This window comes from Ixodes scapularis, unplaced genomic scaffold (assembly GCF_016920785.2).
Source record: "Ixodes scapularis isolate PalLabHiFi unplaced genomic scaffold, ASM1692078v2 PGA_scaffold4__175_contigs__length_147842914, whole genome shotgun sequence".
Taxonomy (NCBI): Eukaryota; Metazoa; Arthropoda; class Arachnida; order Ixodida; family Ixodidae; genus Ixodes; species Ixodes scapularis.
In genome coordinates this window covers 2475018-2492916 of record NW_024609879.1, presented here as the reverse complement: position 1 = coordinate 2492916, position 17899 = coordinate 2475018, and the positions used below count along the sequence as shown (strand labels likewise).

General features: G+C 48.0%; 1 protein-coding gene and 1 pseudogene across 1 annotated transcript in view; one reads left to right on the top strand and one right to left on the bottom strand.

Moving 5' to 3' along the window:
* LOC115310727 overlaps positions 1-10206 on the top strand; it is a 19745-nt pseudogene extending 9539 nt beyond the window's left edge.
* Positions 1-17899, bottom strand: part of LOC8039910 (dual specificity protein phosphatase 8) — a 165952-nt gene that overhangs the window by 121536 nt on the left and 26517 nt on the right. The gene's annotated exons all lie outside the window — the stretch shown is intronic.

Below are 17899 nucleotides of genomic sequence, written 5' to 3'. Positions count from 1 at the left end.
CCTTGCTTCCTTGTTTCGCGTGTTGTCTGCTACCACTCCGTTGAGAGCTTCCTTTTTCTTTTTTCCTCTCTTTTTTTTTTACTTTCACGTGTATAATAGAAAAAAAAGATGAAGAACAGCGGCGTACCAACATGTTTTTGAATGTGTGTGGGGGGCGGGGGGGGGGGGCAAACCAGTCCCCCCACCCAGGACCGGAGGGTGATGCCCTTGGTACCCCTTGGGCGCCGTCGGCCAGTGTTTGCCCTGCCCAGTGTCGGCTCTTTCAGGGGGGGGGGGGGGGGGCAAAAACACATGCCTTGCCCCCCCCCCCCCACTCTGAGAATTGGGAAGCAAGCGCCCCCCTTGCCCCCTCTCTCCCCCCCCCCCCCCCGGTTGGTACGCCCATGATGAAGAAGATGAAGTGTAATGCACCACAAAGATCAAAGTCAGCGCATTGTGAGTGTTCTTTGAGTGTTTGAAATTTATTTTTGTGTGCGTCTGTTTCCTTGCGCTGTGAAGTGTTGGCATGAATCAACAACGCGCCCAAGCTCAAGTATTGCTATTCAAGCTTGGCGGGCTAGACAATCCAGAAGCGAGACTCGAGTGCAGCGCTGCTAGTTCTCGTGACCGCCACTGAGCTCACGTCGGAGGCGGGGCTGTGAAACGGAGCTTGCTCTGGTAATGTTGATCCATTGCGCGATCTTTAAAGGGCGGCAGGTGGCTCGCTCAAGTTTGCACATGCGCCGAACGGCTGGTGAGATTGTTTTATGAGATAGAGCGGCTGCGTACGCGTTTATCTCGAGTGTGGTCCAATCAATCTCCTGGCAAAAGCTTAGAGCATTTTGATGGCAGAAATTCGATCGGGGCACTCACGGTCTCCCGCTTTGTACTGGTCAGTTCTTATGTGGACACTATCGAAACTCGAACCAATCGAAAAATAATTATTCGATGATCGAAGAACAAACGCTCATTAACGTGAGAAAGTGACGGTACCCGATAAAATAGCGCTTCCTGACCTCCGTTCATTTGCTGGAAGTAAACCTGCTTATGGAGCTGCCAGATGACACTGAATTTTGGAAAGAATCTATTAGCCCCATTCGGTGCAATTTTCTGCATTGCGTTCAGAGACAACAAAGATTAGAACTTTTCATACATTTGCATCTGCGTTTAGTAAATAATTAATAATAGAGCCCCCTCCCCAATTGGGCAGGGGGCTCAAGACTCGTTAAGCTGCACAAACGCAGCTTCTTTCCTCAGTCCCTTTTCATCATGTACTTTTACTTGATGGAAAAATAAACATTATTATTATTATTATCATTATTACTTCGATGTGGCCTATTAAATGTGCGAAATATATGCCCAGCAAAAAATGCTAAAAAACCTAAGATTTTTTTTTTTTTATGGTACATGGGGGAGCTTGTTTGCATAAAATATAAGATGTTTCAATACTGCGTGTACAGTCACGGAGGATATGAAAAAGCCCAGACGAGCGCGTGAGGTAGAAGAATGGCTGCAGATGCCATTCTTGATCGCAAGGAAGCTCAACCACTCTCGGGGATTCAGCGGCTGTTCAATTTTTGTCCTATACTCCCCGCTCGACCAGCTGATGCAGAGGTAATGCAGAGGCGTTCCGCGACAAAATACAAAATCAAGCGTGGCTGAAACCACCAGGTACAGGCAGGTTGAACGGTCCATTTTTGGGTGTTTGATAATAAGTTTGCGGAATGAACGACGATAAGCGGTTTTTATTTTCTTTCACCGAGCACTACAACTATCGGTGCTCACTCACTCAGTAAAGCCTCAACCCCATGGAACGTGTTTTGACGTGCAGAGGCGACGCCGCCAGCGTCGGCGCGCGTTGCTCGAGGTCACCCGCAACAATGCGACGCCGGGGCCGAGGCCGAAATCTGGGCGAAACGGATACGGACGAAGCGCGTGAAAAACGTACCCACTTGGTTGGGCTCTAATAGTTATGCCGAACCAGCGGGGAGTAAGGACAAAAATCGAACAGCCCCTGTACTCCATCTCGGGAGTTGTGTAGAGCAGAGTGAAGGCCATGGCTGACAGATCTTTCCTTTCGCGAGTGTTCGTGTAAAGGAAAGCAAGCCTGAGAGCCACGCGCATGTGCTTTTGCCTCTGCTGCACACAACTGGTGAAATGGAACTCATAAAACTCGGCGCTTTCTTTCGGAGCCACGTGCTCGCGCGGGCTTCTTCATATATCGTGCGCGACTGCCCATATTGCGGACCTTGCTCACAATCGTTTAAAAAAAGTGTGACCAGAGCGCGAATGTTCTACCGCGGAAATAACGGCAGTGCAAAGGAGCAGGAAACAAAATCGGTGAATTACGTGGCTTCTGTTCTGAATCAGATAATGGCAAGCTCCGAAACTTGGGCGTCTGGTCCGAACCACGCTCTCCATTTGGCTAAAGTCACTGGATCGGGGTGACTTTACATTTGGCCAGAGACGGCGTCGGCCAATGCGTATCTGCTTTCGGCGAAAAATGCGCGGTAATTTCTGTTTCGGGGGCCCTAGTGAAGAGTAGAGTTCATGTGGGCGGCTGCGTTCCCGATGTGCACGCATGAGGAGCGCGCACGTACCGCGGCCTTGGCTCCAGCGCCGCCGCACTAATGAGGGGAAGTGCGCCAGGAAGGGACGCGTCACCCCGGCAAATTGGCAGCGGTCAAAGCACGACGCGACCCAGTGCACTCCCGCCGGGAGACACACGGCATCAGCCGAGGAGGGAACAAGAAACAACTTGAGGCTCCACCTTCGGAAGGGACTTCGAAGCATCAGACCGCGCTTCTTCCCAAGCAGTGTCGCGTCAGTGCCAGCCGAAAATCGGTCCCAATAGACCCTTTCGAAAACTCTAAGACGGCACGTTTGACTCTGCTAAGGACTGGCAATATTATGGCACTCGAAACAGCGCTGTAAAGTGCCCGCGAGAGCGACACGAATATTCGATAAGTGAGCATCTCAGTACTGATTCTTATATTTGCCGGTTACTGCGGGCCGACTTTCGTTTTCGCCTGAATGAAAGTTTGCTGTCAAACGTCGAGAAAACATCATTCGTCAGCTTTCTAACCCACCGAGCAAGCGGAGCGGAACAAACGGCCACGTGCCCTGCACTCGTAGGAAAAAGGGTATCGATAGTCCTCCCTGAGGGCAGAAACTGTCTTGTAACCTACCTTCCTTTAGAAAGGGAGAAGCTTTCGTCCCTGAAGCAGGGGAGCAAATAGTTCCTCCGTCGCCTGCATCTCATTATGGCGGCCCTGAATCGAGCAAATCGAGCTCGCTATACGCCTCTTGTATGGGACGAGAGCAGCAGCAAATAAAAGCGTAACACGAGCTTTCCGCGAACTGTGTTTATTTCCGAAGCCAGATTCCCCCCGCAAGTAAAGAAACTTGCATTTGAAAAGCAGTTACTCTTCTCGTCGTCAGCACAGCGACGGTAAACGGAGACAACCGATACCCAGTTACTCCGCGCACTTCACGTCTTACCTTTGCTGTTCCTCGAGTCACGATTCTATCGTCAACTGCACTTCACGGAGGAATGGCAAACCAATCCGCGAAACTAAAAGCCGCTCTCAAAAGAACAAACCCGAAGCCGCTGTTTATCGCGTAGCGTGAAAGAAGGTTAAATCGCTTGCCACCAGATGGAAGGGTCAAGCAGAGTAATTGCAAGTAGCTAGGCTAGGTGGCGCTAGGTACCGCCCAATTCATGTACTACACAAAAAAAAATATTTTCATTTCCTCACGCCACTATTGCGCTTCGGGATCTTCGAGAACCTTTATTATATGCAGACACATTACGCAAACTACAAGCATCAGCTGAACGTACATTGAGCGCTTACAGATAGAGTTCCTGTATAGGCCCTACGGAAGCCAGAGTTGCGCGTCTGTTTGCCACGTGCTGCTGCGTCGCTATTCGCCGAGATCCGATCACGTAAGGAGCTGGATCAAGTGCCGCGCAGGAAAGTAGACGTTGCGCGCCCCCCCCCCCCCCCGCCCCCGCCCCGCCGCCCCCCCCCCCCCCTCCCTCCCTCCCTCCCTCCCTCCCTCCTCTCCTCCTCTCCTCCCCCCCCCCCCCCCCCCCCCCCCCCCGGTGTGCTTTCCCCTGCTTTTGAGCGCGCCGTGCACCTCGAACGCGCCGTGCTGCCATTTGCCGAATTCAGTCACGTGAGGAGCTGGATCAACATGCCGTGCAGGAAGGCGGCGCTAAGGGGATGAACGCGCAACTTTGGCTCCCGTAGGGAGACTATACAGGAAATTTGCATACACATACATGGCACATATAAACATCAATACACTAACTCGATCACTACTTCCGAGCCCTGAGTTTCCGTCTTTTATACTGGTCGTGTTGAACATACGGAATTTCTCGGTGACTGCCTAAGCAATAAAAAGTATTATCAGCATGTTGATTTCTTTCCAGCATGTTTTTGTGTTTCTGCTGGGACGAGATTAAGCGCGTGCACGGCGATAACAAAGTTGGAAGCATTCAATAAACTTTAGTTGCCAGTTAGCGCTCGTCCTGTGTGCTTCTTCGTCTTTTTGTCCCGTCTTTTTTGCGCTATTTTTAATATGAATGATTAATGGAGCTTTTTCCAGTACGCTTCTCCCCTGACCTTGCTTCCCGCTGTCTCCATTTCCGTGGGACGCCATTACGCATGACCAACACGTCAGCGCCTGTCTTTCCGCGTATTTCGTCTTTTTCGACGACTCTTTTCCCGTGCATCGGTAGCATGGGACATAAAAAGCGACGAAACCCGATAAAACGGCACGATGTCAATGTGCCGAGCGGAGTCCCGTTGGGCTGCTCTTCATTTGTAGTTCGCGGACAAACCGCCACACGGCGCTCGTTACCGGAAAAAGGTCCATTCCATTCGCCCGTAGCGTCCGACGAGCAGCACGTAGCTTGCACCGCACTGCCAGCATGGGCTGAACGGGATACAGACCTGTCCAATGATCGCCTACCGCTAACACCCCCAAGAAAACCAAGCTGAAGTGCTGAATGAGAGGGCGTCAACGTTCGGCTCAAACTAGACTCGAAGCCGAGCACTGACCCAGCACTCGTTTCCGATCTGCGTCCAGCGCACGGCCTTCTCCAATGACGCCATCTCATTCGGCACTTCGTTATCTAGGAGCTGTTGCCTCTGCGCGCTGCCATGTTTGCCTACTGAAACGCGAAAAATCGCGCCCCTCAGCGCGAATCTTCCGGGTTTTTTTACGCCCACGGACACTGTCGACGATCTGTGCCATAGCGGCACGCGGACACGCGGTGGGCGAAATCGGACTGAGGTGTCCGTCCGACCTTGGTCCCCGCGAGATCTGACTGTCCTTTCACGAAGCAGGCTAAGCTATCGTTTGTTCGCAGACGGTTCGTCCGCTACAAAGTGTTATTCGCGGACCAAAATAAAACGAGAAAACCGTACGTCCCTCACTCGTAAAGCGAGACCAAACGAACAAGCAAATCAGAAAGTGGATTGTCTGCTGCAAACCCAGTGCCTCGATCGTGTGGTATTTACAGAGTTAGGGTAAATCTAGGTCCACTCTTCCCAAGCATTGTGGACCCAGGTCTTCGGCCCAAATTGCGAGGCGACGCTTTAATATAACGAAGAAGCAGCGAAACATCACTGGCAACTTGTGTACATAGCTTTACATGGCACAAACCCAGCGGTGTCCTGCATTCTACACAAAGAAATAAACGCCTCGTCACCTTCCTTTCTCGGCTTTTCTGTCTCTCTTTGTTTCGGGACCATCGATGTCGGCGCTTACGACTTATCGCGTTCTGTTTCCGTCTTCACTGCCCCGGTGATATCGGACGCAGGCACGTCGGGGGCCGCGAGACCTCTGTCGCAAACCCTTTGTTTTTGACAAGTACACGTTTAAATTATGCCCAATCGTGAACTCGCGAACGGGTCACAAATTTATCTCAATAACGCTCACTCAGCTTTGACGCCGCGTCTAATGAGCAGCCGAGGAAGTTCTCTCCCTCACACCGGATCAAAATCACACCCCGAGCGCGGATGCCGTCCTACCAATACCGGCTTATCCCGAAGACGCGGGCGCCAGAGAGCACAATACCTTGACCGAAAAATCGATACGTTGAAACAAGTGCCCCCGTTAACCATAGTTTTGTTTAACCCGAGACTGGGGTATTTCGGAAAAGGGACGAGAAGAAAAGAGGCCACAAGGAGGCGACGTCTCAAACACAGCTAAGGATTTTATTCCATCGTATGCAATTTTTATACACACCACGTCCACACACCACCAACCAAGTCGACCAATGACAACATAACACCCGGAATACACTAAGCCAAACATAGGCCCAAAACATTACAAAAGAAAAATCTTTCAGCCAGACAAAAGGACAAGATAAGCCTCCGACTACACAAAGTCAACAAAGAACCGTTAAAAGGTTTTTTCAAACCCGCAAACACACGGAACCAAAGGGAAAGAGGGCATACAAGACCTAATTACACAAAGCCAAGCAACAAACCATTAAAGGAGCTGTGCAACGATATTCAATTGGAATGTTTTTCTCTCTACACGAGCTTACTGGCACACCTGGGACTCAAGGATACTCACACGCAACGCCACTGGCCAAGAAACTCCTTTGATGCGGTGTAATTTCAAGGGAAATAGCGATCATTTTCATTCAATCTCTCCTTTGCAAAATTTGATGACGTAACTCGGGGATCGCAGTACACCCAAGTGACGATATTTGAATGCGGTTCATAGATTGGACCCGAGTATTGCGTGGGCACTCGACTTGGGCTCGTGATAATTGCTAGCTCGAGAAGCATTCGGGTAGTGACCCGTGTCCAATCGCTGCAACGAAGACAACAGCCGAGCCATAACAATGTCTGGAACTCAGCGCGTGTCCTGCGCTTTGCCAACCCCAGCGCGTGGCTATGATCAACACTGGCGGCATATAATCGGCTCCAGATCACGTGGCCGCTTGTTCTGGCTGCGAGTTGAGGGGGTGAACGCTGCTCGTTTTTCTTTAATTTTTTTTTCTGGGACTTCTATTGCGTGGTGTGAAAAACGAACGCGTGTTTCATAGTTCATTAACGTTAGGGATCCGTTTTAAGCGGTATTTGCGAAAAGTACAAAAATTGTTGCATAGCACCTTTAAACTAGCTAATACTTAGTCACCGTAAAGCAAAAAAAAAAAAAAAACGGCAACCGGTCATTTTAATCTGCACTGCACATTGAAGGAAAGCGGAAGAGGGTAACCATGAACCAAAATACACAAAGGGGAGAATGCAAAAGTTCCAACCTCAACTACACACTTGAAAGAAGTAACAAGGAATACCAGAACAAACAATATGTCCTGCACCTGTACTGCAACTGTGGGCAGTGTTGCCATTTTAGCGATTTTGTCGCTAGATTTAGCGATTTTCTATGCATTTGGCGACGGATTTTTTTAATTTAGCGGCTAGCGACTTTTTTAGCGACTTTGGTGCTCAACCGTAATCTTGTTATTTTTAACAATTTTAGAGATGCTCGCGGGCTAAACCCTTTTGCTTCTCTAGCCGAGAAAAAAAAATGCTAACACTGTGACAACACTGCAGACCTGAAGACCGTCTCTCCCGCTCCCATGTGCCCACGTGCTCTCCGACAAACGTTGAGAAGATTGTCGAACTGTTTAGGGAGGTGTCAGGTGGACTTAATTTTACCTGGGAATCACCTGTGAATAACTGCATTCAGTTTTTAGAAAGTTTGATCCTTTTTTCTGGAGAACATGGCTGTTGGCAGTATTGTCCACGCGCTAAGAAAAGCCTGGCTTTGTTTGAAAGTGCTCACTCTAAACTGGTAAAGAGGGTTATAGCCTTGACATGTCAAGTGCGGCTCTGGAAAGAAGTTGCAATCATTAGATGAAAATCAGCCTTGAACGACAATTAAAAAGGTTAAGAGACATTACAAATATTATTACAAATAAAAACCGTCCTAGTTGTTTTTCAGTGCAAGTTTAACCTCTCAAAATACCCGAGATATGATTATTGAACGTTCACTTAGGTTCCAAAGCTTACTTTAATAAGCTTTTGGAATTCAGCGAATATTTTAGCGACTTCCTCGCGAATCTAGCGACTGTTTAGTGACTTCCTGATCTCAATTTAGCGGCGCGTGCAAAAAAAAGATGGCAACACTGACTGTGGGACACAGGAAGAAGACAGCATTTTGAACGAAACTGGTATGTGCGACGAAGATTAGTGTTGGACGCTGTAAAAAGGTCGAATGTTGGGTTTGGAAATAGTTGTAGTTTTGTGAATGGTGACCAATCCGCTGGGGCTCGGAGGTGCGGTATTGTGAATCCTTGTAAAGTCGCATTCACAGAGAGGACGGAGGAATTGTTGAGAGGAGGACCGAAGTTTTGTGTAAATGTAAAACCGTCGAGAGTAGATGTTTTTTCCGCGATCCAGACAATTGCTAGAAAAGTAGGGTTAGACGAAAGGGTTGCTTTTGTGGACTACGCGGTCAGTAGAATAGAAAGAGTAGTGGATGATTCGTATAAAAAAGACAGGAGGAATTTTCAGGCTATCACGGAAGTAAGAAAGGACTTTAAATCTAGATCACTGGAATTGTTACAGACCGATAAGAGCGGTATGTTTGCCGTCCTTCCATTGGCGGTTTTTGAAAAAAAGTCAACAGAGGCATTGGACTCGGTATTCATGGCATGGCAAGGCAAGTTGGGAAAATTAAGGAAGGACATCTCAGCTCCACTTAAAGACGAGGGTTTAGAGACCAGAGCCAGGAAAGTCCTGAATCAGCCGAGAAGCACTTTAAGTTTAAAATTCTTCTTAAAGGACCACAAGCCGGAAATGCCGTTCCGCACGGTTATTAATGAGAACGGAACGTGGCAAAGCGTGGTTTCGAAGTTTCTTCAAAAAGGTTTAGACTTCGCTAGATTGGAAAACAGTCTTTCGTTAAGAAACTCAGACGATTTTGTTCAGATTTTAGATGCTCACCATGGGAGGCAATGCTCGTTGATCTCGATGGACATTAAAGATCTGTACTATTCTCTTGAAAAACAGCTGTTGATGAGTAGGGTTAGAGAGGCTTTGGAGCGTAATTTGGTAAAATTTCAATCAGGTACGGGGATTCCGGTAGATAGTTTTTTAGCGATCCTGGATCTTTATCTTAAAGCCACGGTAGTGGAGTTCAAGGAACGCATGTGGATTCAAAAGAAGGGTGTGTGTATTGGGTCTGCGGTGGCACCTATTTTGGCAGAAATTTATTTAAACTCTTTGGATAACGCGATCTCGGAAAGGCTGGCAGTTTGGGGGTCGGGTGAAGTTTTAGTGAGAAGGTATGTTGATGACATTGTGGTCATGAGCTTTCATGGGAAGGATACGGGAGCAATAGAGAGTCTGGTGAGAGCCTCAGCACCGGAACTTACCTTTACTGTTGAAGGGCCAGACAGAGGAGTTTTGCAGTTTTTAGATTTACGTATTCACGTGCAAGAAGGAGTGTGCTGGGAGTACGGAAAAGAATCGGCAAAGCCAGTTTTAAGTAGAAGAAGCTGCCATTCAAAGACTGTGAAGGCTGGGGTGGTCAAATCAATAATCGGAAACGCTCTAAAGAAGTCATGTCTTCATTATGTAGGCCAAGCCCTCAAAAGGCAGTGGGTGAGGTTAGAGGATGCGGGTTTTGATAAAGTTTTCATCACGAGGCAGCTCTCCCCAAGTTTCGGCGAGAGAAATGGAACAACGAGAGAAAGAAGTAAAAAGGTTGCCGTAGTCCCGTACTACCACAGTGTTTCGCATAACCTTAAAGCGAGTGCTCACAGATTTGGAGTTAACGTAGTGTTTTCATCTGATTACAAATTAAACAGGATGACTCCGTTCTTTGCACCTCCAAAGGAATGCAGAAGGCAACACCAGGACAGGTCAATGGCTTGCAAAGGAGGTGTAGTCTATGAGATACCCTTAGCATGTGGTTTTAGATATGTGGGGCAAACTTCGCGGTGCGTGAATGACAGACTGACCCAGCATAAAAGAAATGTAAAAAAACGGGGCACCGAACTCGGAGATCGCCAAGCACGTGTCTGAGTGCAACAATTGTAAGGTGTTTTGGTCGGAAACGGAGGTAATACATCGAGAGGAAAATGAGATAAAAAGGGTAGTGAAGGAAACAGTCCGAATTAAGTCGATGGGAAATTGTATTAGCCAGCCATCAATGCATCTAGGAGAAAGCTCAAGAAAATTCCTCAAGATGTAAACCCCCCGTTTTTTTTTAGCTATCCGGCACCTTGTGCGCTGCCTACAAAGATGCAGTACAGGTGCAGGACATATTGTTTGTTCTGGTATTCCTTGTTACTTCTTTCAAGTGTGTAGTTGAGGTTGGAACTTTTGCATTCTCCCCTTTGTGTATTTTGGTTCATGGTTACCCTCTTCCGCTTTCCTTCAATGTGCAGTGCAGGTTAGAATGACCGGTTGCCGTTTTTTTTTTTTTTTTTTTTTTTGCTTTACGGTGATTAAGTACCGGCTAGTTTAATGGTTTGTTGCTTGGCTTTGTGTAATTAGGTCTTGTATGTCCTCTTTCCCTTTGGTTCCGTGTGTTTGCGGGTTTGAAAAAACCTTTTAACGGTTCTTTGTTGACTTTGTGTAGTCGGAGGCTTATCTTGTCCTTTTGTCTGGCTGAAAGATTTTTCTTTTGTGATGTATTCCGGGTGTTATGCTGTCATTGGTCGACTTGCTTGGTGGTGTGTGGACGTGGTGTGTATAAAAATTGCATACGATGGAATAAAATCCTTAGCTGTGTTTGAGACGTCGCCTCCTTGTGGCCTCTTTTCTTCTCGTCCCTTTTCCGAAATACCCCAGTCTCGGGTTAAACAAAACTATGGTTAACTTCCACCAGCTCGCCTGCACCCTTGCAATTTTTTCACTGCCCCCGTTAAGTGGCTTTTGTCAAACAGTCGAGCGTGAGAAATGTTGCCGAAGCGCATCCCATGAATGGCATCTGGCACGCACCGGCGGAGGATGAATTTCGACCACCTCTTTGGACACCGAAATCTCAGTCCCGTCACCCCCCCCCCCCCCCCCCCTCCCCTCCCCTCTCCCCTTCCCTCCCTCCCTCCCTCCCTCCCCTCCCTCCCTCCCTCCCCTCCACCCCCCCTCCCCCTCCCCCCCTCCCCCCCACGGCGGCGCCTCTATCCGGGACTCCGCCAGATTGCCGGCCCCTCGGCCGGGGTTCTAGCCCGCCCTGTCGGGATCCGGAACTTTGCCTCGGGGAGAGGCAAAGTTCGCAGCACAATGGACTATGGGCAAGCTTTTACTTTCTCGTCGCTTCCACACGATAAGCGCCCAGGGCTTTACCAAGAGAGTCTGGGAAGGTTTGAAGATCAGTTTTCATGTGTTTTTGCACCCTCCGTTCGTCCGAGAACGTGGATAGCAGCCGTGAAAAGGGCAAACCTGACGCTGTCGAACTACGATTGCGTGTGCGGGCCACAATTTGTAGTCGTCAGATGTATTTGCTTTGTTCCAACATGACCGAGAGAAAACCCCCAAGTTGTCCGGACCACCCACGGATTCAGTGCGTCTTCAAATTCACACGGCCGCCTGATCGTTCGAACTTTCGTCTGCTCTTTCAAAGTTGTCTGTTTTTTGTCGTCTGCTCGTTCAAACAAAAGCGGCCCGTAAACATGTACCGTACGCATTACAAGTAATCAAATTACTTGTAATCGATTACTTTTTGAAGTAATTTTGTAATCAGTTGATTGCTTTTATTAGGAAGTAATCACAAGAGTAATCTGATTACTTTTTGAAGTAATAAAATTACTTGTAACCGTTACAATTTGTCCACGGGACCCCCCCCCCCCCCCCCCCCCCGGCTCACGCCTTTTTTTTTTTTATGAAATGACAAAAATAAAATTTGCTTTTTTTTTTTCGAACAGAAAAGAAATATTTGTGCGGAGCTGTAGCAAACGAGGTAAACCCCTTTGGGTGTACAGTTTCTGTGGAATGTCCGTTTTTTTTTTTGTTTGTTTTTTTTTCGAGCTGGGACTGGGAGTGGGAAGCCCCAGGAGAGCCACAGTGCATGTCAAATGCCATTCAGGGCGAAGTTTGAGGAAGCAGAATGTAGCTTTGTGAGTCCTTCGTTCAAACTAGCCCCCTCACGCACACACACACAAAAATATAAAATTAAAAAATCCTGCTTAGGGTACCTACTCGCAGCCCGTAGGAGAACCAGAACCGAACAATGCCTAAAGCGGATGCAAAATATAACAAAGGCGGTTGAAATATTTCCCCATTTCCCCTACGTGGTCTTTGTGACAAGCAATGCTTCGAGTTGAGAAGTGGTCGGGGCGATCTCTTCCGCTAATGGATACTACACATCATCCGTTTCAAATCCTGGAGCTGCTGCTCTTTTGTATAACATGCGAGCTCATCTACATGTGAATAATAAAATGAGCGACGCAAACTTTGAGCGACAACCCTTGCTCAAGCTTAACAAGATCTAGAACCCCCTCCTCCCCCCCCCCCCCCCCCCCAGACACACACACACTGGCGAACGCCCAAATCATTAAACGTCTTCAAACGAATTCTATGCTGTGTTCACATTGTGAAGGTGCAACGACCACAAAGAGGGAGCCAGTTTTTCTTCTTCAATACTTGTGCAAATGTGAAATATAGGTTGGAAGTAGTTCATTGTTATGAGCGCTAAAGATGTGTCTTCACACAATAAAGTAATCGGAAAAGTAACGATTACTTCTTTAAGTAATGTCCAATTACTTTTGCCGTCGAGTAATCAAGTAATCTAATCGAATACTTTTTAGCCAAGAGTAATAGTAATTGTAATCGATTACTTCTTTTTAGTAACGTGTACAAGACTGCGGGGCCGTAGACCAAAGTTTGACCCGGTGATTGCAATAAGAAGTAATTGCAGGCCTCAAAAGACTTAAGTAGGCTCGGTGTAAACAGTAGATACATGTTAATTATTGGTACGGGTGGCCATCACCTACTTGTTACGCTTTGTCTGTTCCCGCTCCCGATTTTCAGTATCGATGTCGATCATCGCCGCTACCTTTTACACTTTTGCAGCACGAGCGACGTCGCGACCGAAAATAGCTACAAGAATCTCATCATAGTTTTGGCGTCCATTCTGCAGCGTTCATGCGAATGAATCGCCGCACGTCAAATTACTTACGGAAAGTTTAGCGGCGTAACGAACCTCGATAATTTCGCTCAGGCGATTGAAGTGGTAAGACATTGCGATAAGGACGTAGAATCGACAACTCCAACGCGAAAAAGAGTATGCAGACTCACACAGACGCCGACAACGTGACATTCGAATGGTTTGTTGACGTAGGACGCGGTGCTTCTTGCCCGTACTCCATTGCGCGTGCGTTCGAACTGTCGTCTGCTCTTTCAAACTTGGCTGCTTTTTGTCGTTAGTTCGTTCAAACGACAGCGGCTCGTAGACCAAACGTTGACCCGGTAATTGCGATAAGAACTATAAGTGCAGGCCTCAAAACATTTTTGAAGGTTGGTTGGGGTAAGTCGGCTAAGTGTAAACAGATACAAGAAGTTGTTGATCATTGTTACCAGTGGCCATCACCGACTTGTATTGCCCGATTCTACTTGAGGTTTTCAGTATCGATGTCCACCATCTCAGCTACGGTCCACGCTTTTGCAGTCCGAGCGACGTCGCGACTGAAAATAGCGAGCAGAATCTCGACGTGGGAGTCAGGCTTTAGCGCCCATTCTGCGGCGTCCACGTGAAATGAATCGCCGCACGTCACATTATCCACGCAAAGTTTTGCCTCGATAGTTTTGCTGAAGCCGCTCAAGTAGTGAGACATTGTTAGGAGGACGTAGAATCAACAATTCCAACGCGAAAAAGAGCACGGGGACTCCCACCGACGCCGACAACAACGCAATTCAATGGTCTGTTTATGGGCGACGGCAGACTTCTTGCCCACCATCCACGGCGCATGCGCGGCGCCGGTGACGTCCGCTAGGGGCGCTCCGGTTTGTTTGTAAACATGAGTTGGTGTATAGGTGAGACACAGATTAACTCCCGCAGTGAATTAATCAAACTAAAAAAATCGTTGCACCGCCTCTAAAAGAAAGAAAAAAAAATTGAAGCGCGATGCCAAATTAAAAATCCATTTCTCATATCTCGACGTATTCTCCCCCAACACTGACGCATTTCTCCCGTCTCTTTACGAGTGCTCCAACACCCTGTAGATCGTATTCCTTTCTTTCACCCGTCACACTTGTGCTTCTGTCGCAATCTCAACAGGACGACCAGTTCGTTCTTCGTCAACACCATTTGAGCGCCCTTGGGACGATTTCTCAACCCATTTGTACATCGCTTTACGGCACACTCCTCAACGTAAACAGAAGTCATTTCGTCGTGAATATCATGTGCCCCTTTTGTACACACAAACCCGTACACACAAAAAAAAAAAGAAAAAAAAAACGCGCAACTGCACGTTGTTTGTTTAGCGCCCTCGAGCAGTCAGCATTTTTAAAATGAGCTGCGTATGTACGCGACTGTCACCTAGTAACTGCGCAGTAAACATCATAAAGCTGCATTGTGTTGCCGCCCATTGACATATTTGGAAACTAGACACTACTTATCTCAGATATTTTATATCCATTTGTGAGCTACTTCCCGCGCAAATGAAGAAAAAAAAAAAACGTTTACATAAACGTACATATATAGGTACAGTGATTTGCGATCTAAACTATAAATGTCAATGATATGCACGCAACATTCATTGAGTAAGGGGGGTAGGTTATAACGGAGGGACAACTTTGCACGATAATGAGACATGGTCTATTCTTCTGAGCAACGGGTGCGGATTGGGGTAATATTTCGGGTTAAATCTGATGTATCCCTCATTATAGCTAAACCCTTCGGGGGAGGAGAAAAAAAATAAACACCTGTCAGGAGGTATTCCTACAATCGATACATGTTGACCCACTCGGCGCCTAAAATTAAAAGGTAAGGACCGACGGGTTCCATGACACGACATGCTAATAGCACATATCAAGGATCGAACCCACACACTACATGTATATACCGATAAACATGCGCCGGTGTCAAATACTGTATACGAAATTGGTTGAAGCCAAAAACAGCGATTTCTACAAGTTTTACTACAAGAAGCGATGACTATTTACGTCGAAACCCTGTTAGTAGCGCACTCTGGTGTCTGATTCTCGTCTATGTGTCCTTGTGTTTTGAGCGCTAAAATGTATTTCAAGTTCCAAAAGCAACTATAGCCCCACAATCTACTCTATACTGAAACCCTCCCTCCTTGCACGCTGGTCAGGCTCTCCTCGAACCAAGGGAGTCCAAGCGGAATCACCAACCTTGGAGGACATTGACGCGAGAGCTAGGTCAGCCAGTCGGTCAGCACGGATGGTCACGACGTGTTCGTTCCCTTTAGGTCCCAACTGGACGACAGTGTTCCAAACCACACCGGCGCTCCTTAGCGGCTGAATCGTGCCAAGGACGTAAGAGAAACTTGCTTTCATCGTGGTAGAAACACTTCGTTTAGGATCACTTCAATCTTTTCTTTTTGGTATTACACTGAGCACAAAGAAAGCGAAAAGCCCCGAAAAAGCGCGTTAAAAAATACTCAGACATTGATTGGCCCGTGTTTGCAAACACTAGCACACTATAGTCGGTGACAGGTCAAGAACGAAGTGGAAGCTCCCCCACCCCTTTCCACTTTAGTAGAGTGAACGGACTGAGTGGAGGTCACCTCCTCTCGACCCTTCGCTCTACTAAAGTGGAAAGAGGTGGGAGGAGCTTCCACTTCGTTCTTGACCTGTCACCGACTATAGGGCTAACCTGAAGCGTTACTTCCGTACAACTTGTGAATTAAAACTGAACTGCTAGTTTTCCTTCAGCTCCCTCCCCCCCTCCCCTTCCCCGGTTTGTGCTTATTCGGAAATATTTTCACCTGTAATCTAGCGTGCGCTGGAAACAATTAAATCGCAAAATACACCGATTTGAAAATAATCGCCAAAAAACATGTCTAGAGTTTTCTTTTTTTATCGCAGGAAAGTTTGCTGTTATATGGCAAAAGAAATATGGGCACAACTAGGCTCATAGAACGCTGACGAGCGCATTGAAACTCATCGGCGGTGGAAGAGGTATTTTCCAGGGGCTCGAAGGGATATCTTAGATTCGAAAAGCGCCAGAAAACAAGGACAACAGAAGGAATAGACGAAACGAGAAACGACGAAACGATCTTATCTCCCATTCGAGGCCCGTCGCGCCATAGCTGTCTTTTCGCGCTCCCGCCTTCGACGTGGCGAGCCGAAGTTTCTAAATCTCATACGACTAGATTGGGACATTTGGCACTGGAAACAAATGCCAGGTAGCCATGCTTGGGCGGTCCGTTTTGCGTGGTAAACTGTTTCGACCCCAGCGTTCTAGCGACCGCGGAAGACGATGGAGCGACAGCCGCCGACCAAGTTAACTTTCCACTACTGGTATTGTTTGAGCTGTCAGAGTGGGCGGTGTTAGATCCGCCATTGTTCGCGAGTATTCATTGTTCGCTCCCAACTCAACACTGACTGCTCCCAGGGTCGCAGGATGTGCCGGTGTAGTTTACGCCCATCGTCTCCTCACACTCGCGTGTTGTGGCCCTTACTGAAAATAAGTCAGGAAACAGAATTACCCGTTCGGCCGTCAAAGAGGAACGCGTTACTGAGACTCATTACCGTCTCGCAAATATAACGAAATGACGTTAGCGTTCTTTCCAAAAACCAGGCGAACGTTACCTCGGCAGTACACTCTCAACAAAAGGGTTGTCGTGGGGTACTAGCTTCGGGGTAGTCAGAAGCCGTCACAGATATCGCTACCCCACCTTCGTTATACTGACAACCCCACGGGTTGTCAGTATAACGGCACGCAATCAACAGGTTGCCAAAGTGAGCACCCCCAAAAGCAACATGGCGGCTGGCAAGCGACAGTGGAGCAGTACGAGTAAGGCCTAGCGAGCTGGACTGCTTTTTGCTAAAATACGATTCTCAAGTGCGTGCGCCCGTTCGCGGCCTTCTGTGCGCACTGAAGCACTCCAAAACGCGCCTCGAACCACGGACACCGCACGTATTACGAGTAGAGGCGACGATGTGAAAGGAAGGGAGGGGGCATTTGAGGGGGTTGTCCGCGACTGCTTTCGCGCGGCCGGCTGCATTTACTTCGCGACCAGAAAACATTCAAGAAAGGAATCGTATAGCGACAAATGCAATGATATCTTTATTGAACAGAGCGTCTCCTTGCTGTGCTTGCCGCAAGTGATCCGGCGGTTTCGGTTGACAGCGGCGAGGCGAAGCATCACCGATTTAAGCGGCGTCCGTTCCGATCGTTCAATGCTCCTGCTCACCTGTTAGCATTCGTTATCCACTTCCAAGTCCCTGGTAATCCTCACCGCGTTTGTGCACCACTTCGCGCTATTCACCGCACGGAACACCCATTCAACTGGCTATGAGACTGATCCCACTGGGACGAGAGGCTGAGAACCGAACCCTTTGGGGCTGCCCCGTCAGCTCCGTAGAGCCATGGAACGCCTCCATGTTTTTCACTCAAATAAGTAGACACATAAACGCGCGACTCCTTGAATTGGGCGGCGCCACGCGCCACCTAACGGACAGGGCTCAAACTAGAAAAAAAACGAAACCAACATTCTTTTTGTTCAGCGCTTCGCCCAACGGCTTCGCCAGACATTCACGTATGTACCTATTCTACTACGCACTTCACACATACCCGACATACAGACACCATAGCATTTTACACAGGAACGCGTTCAGACACAGCACAAGGGACTATATGAGACATTGACACTCTACATTTCTATACACACGTTTAGTCGACACCGCCACCTTATATACTGCTGTATTTTCTGTGACCGATTAGGATGGTGACCACTGTCATATTTTGCATAAAT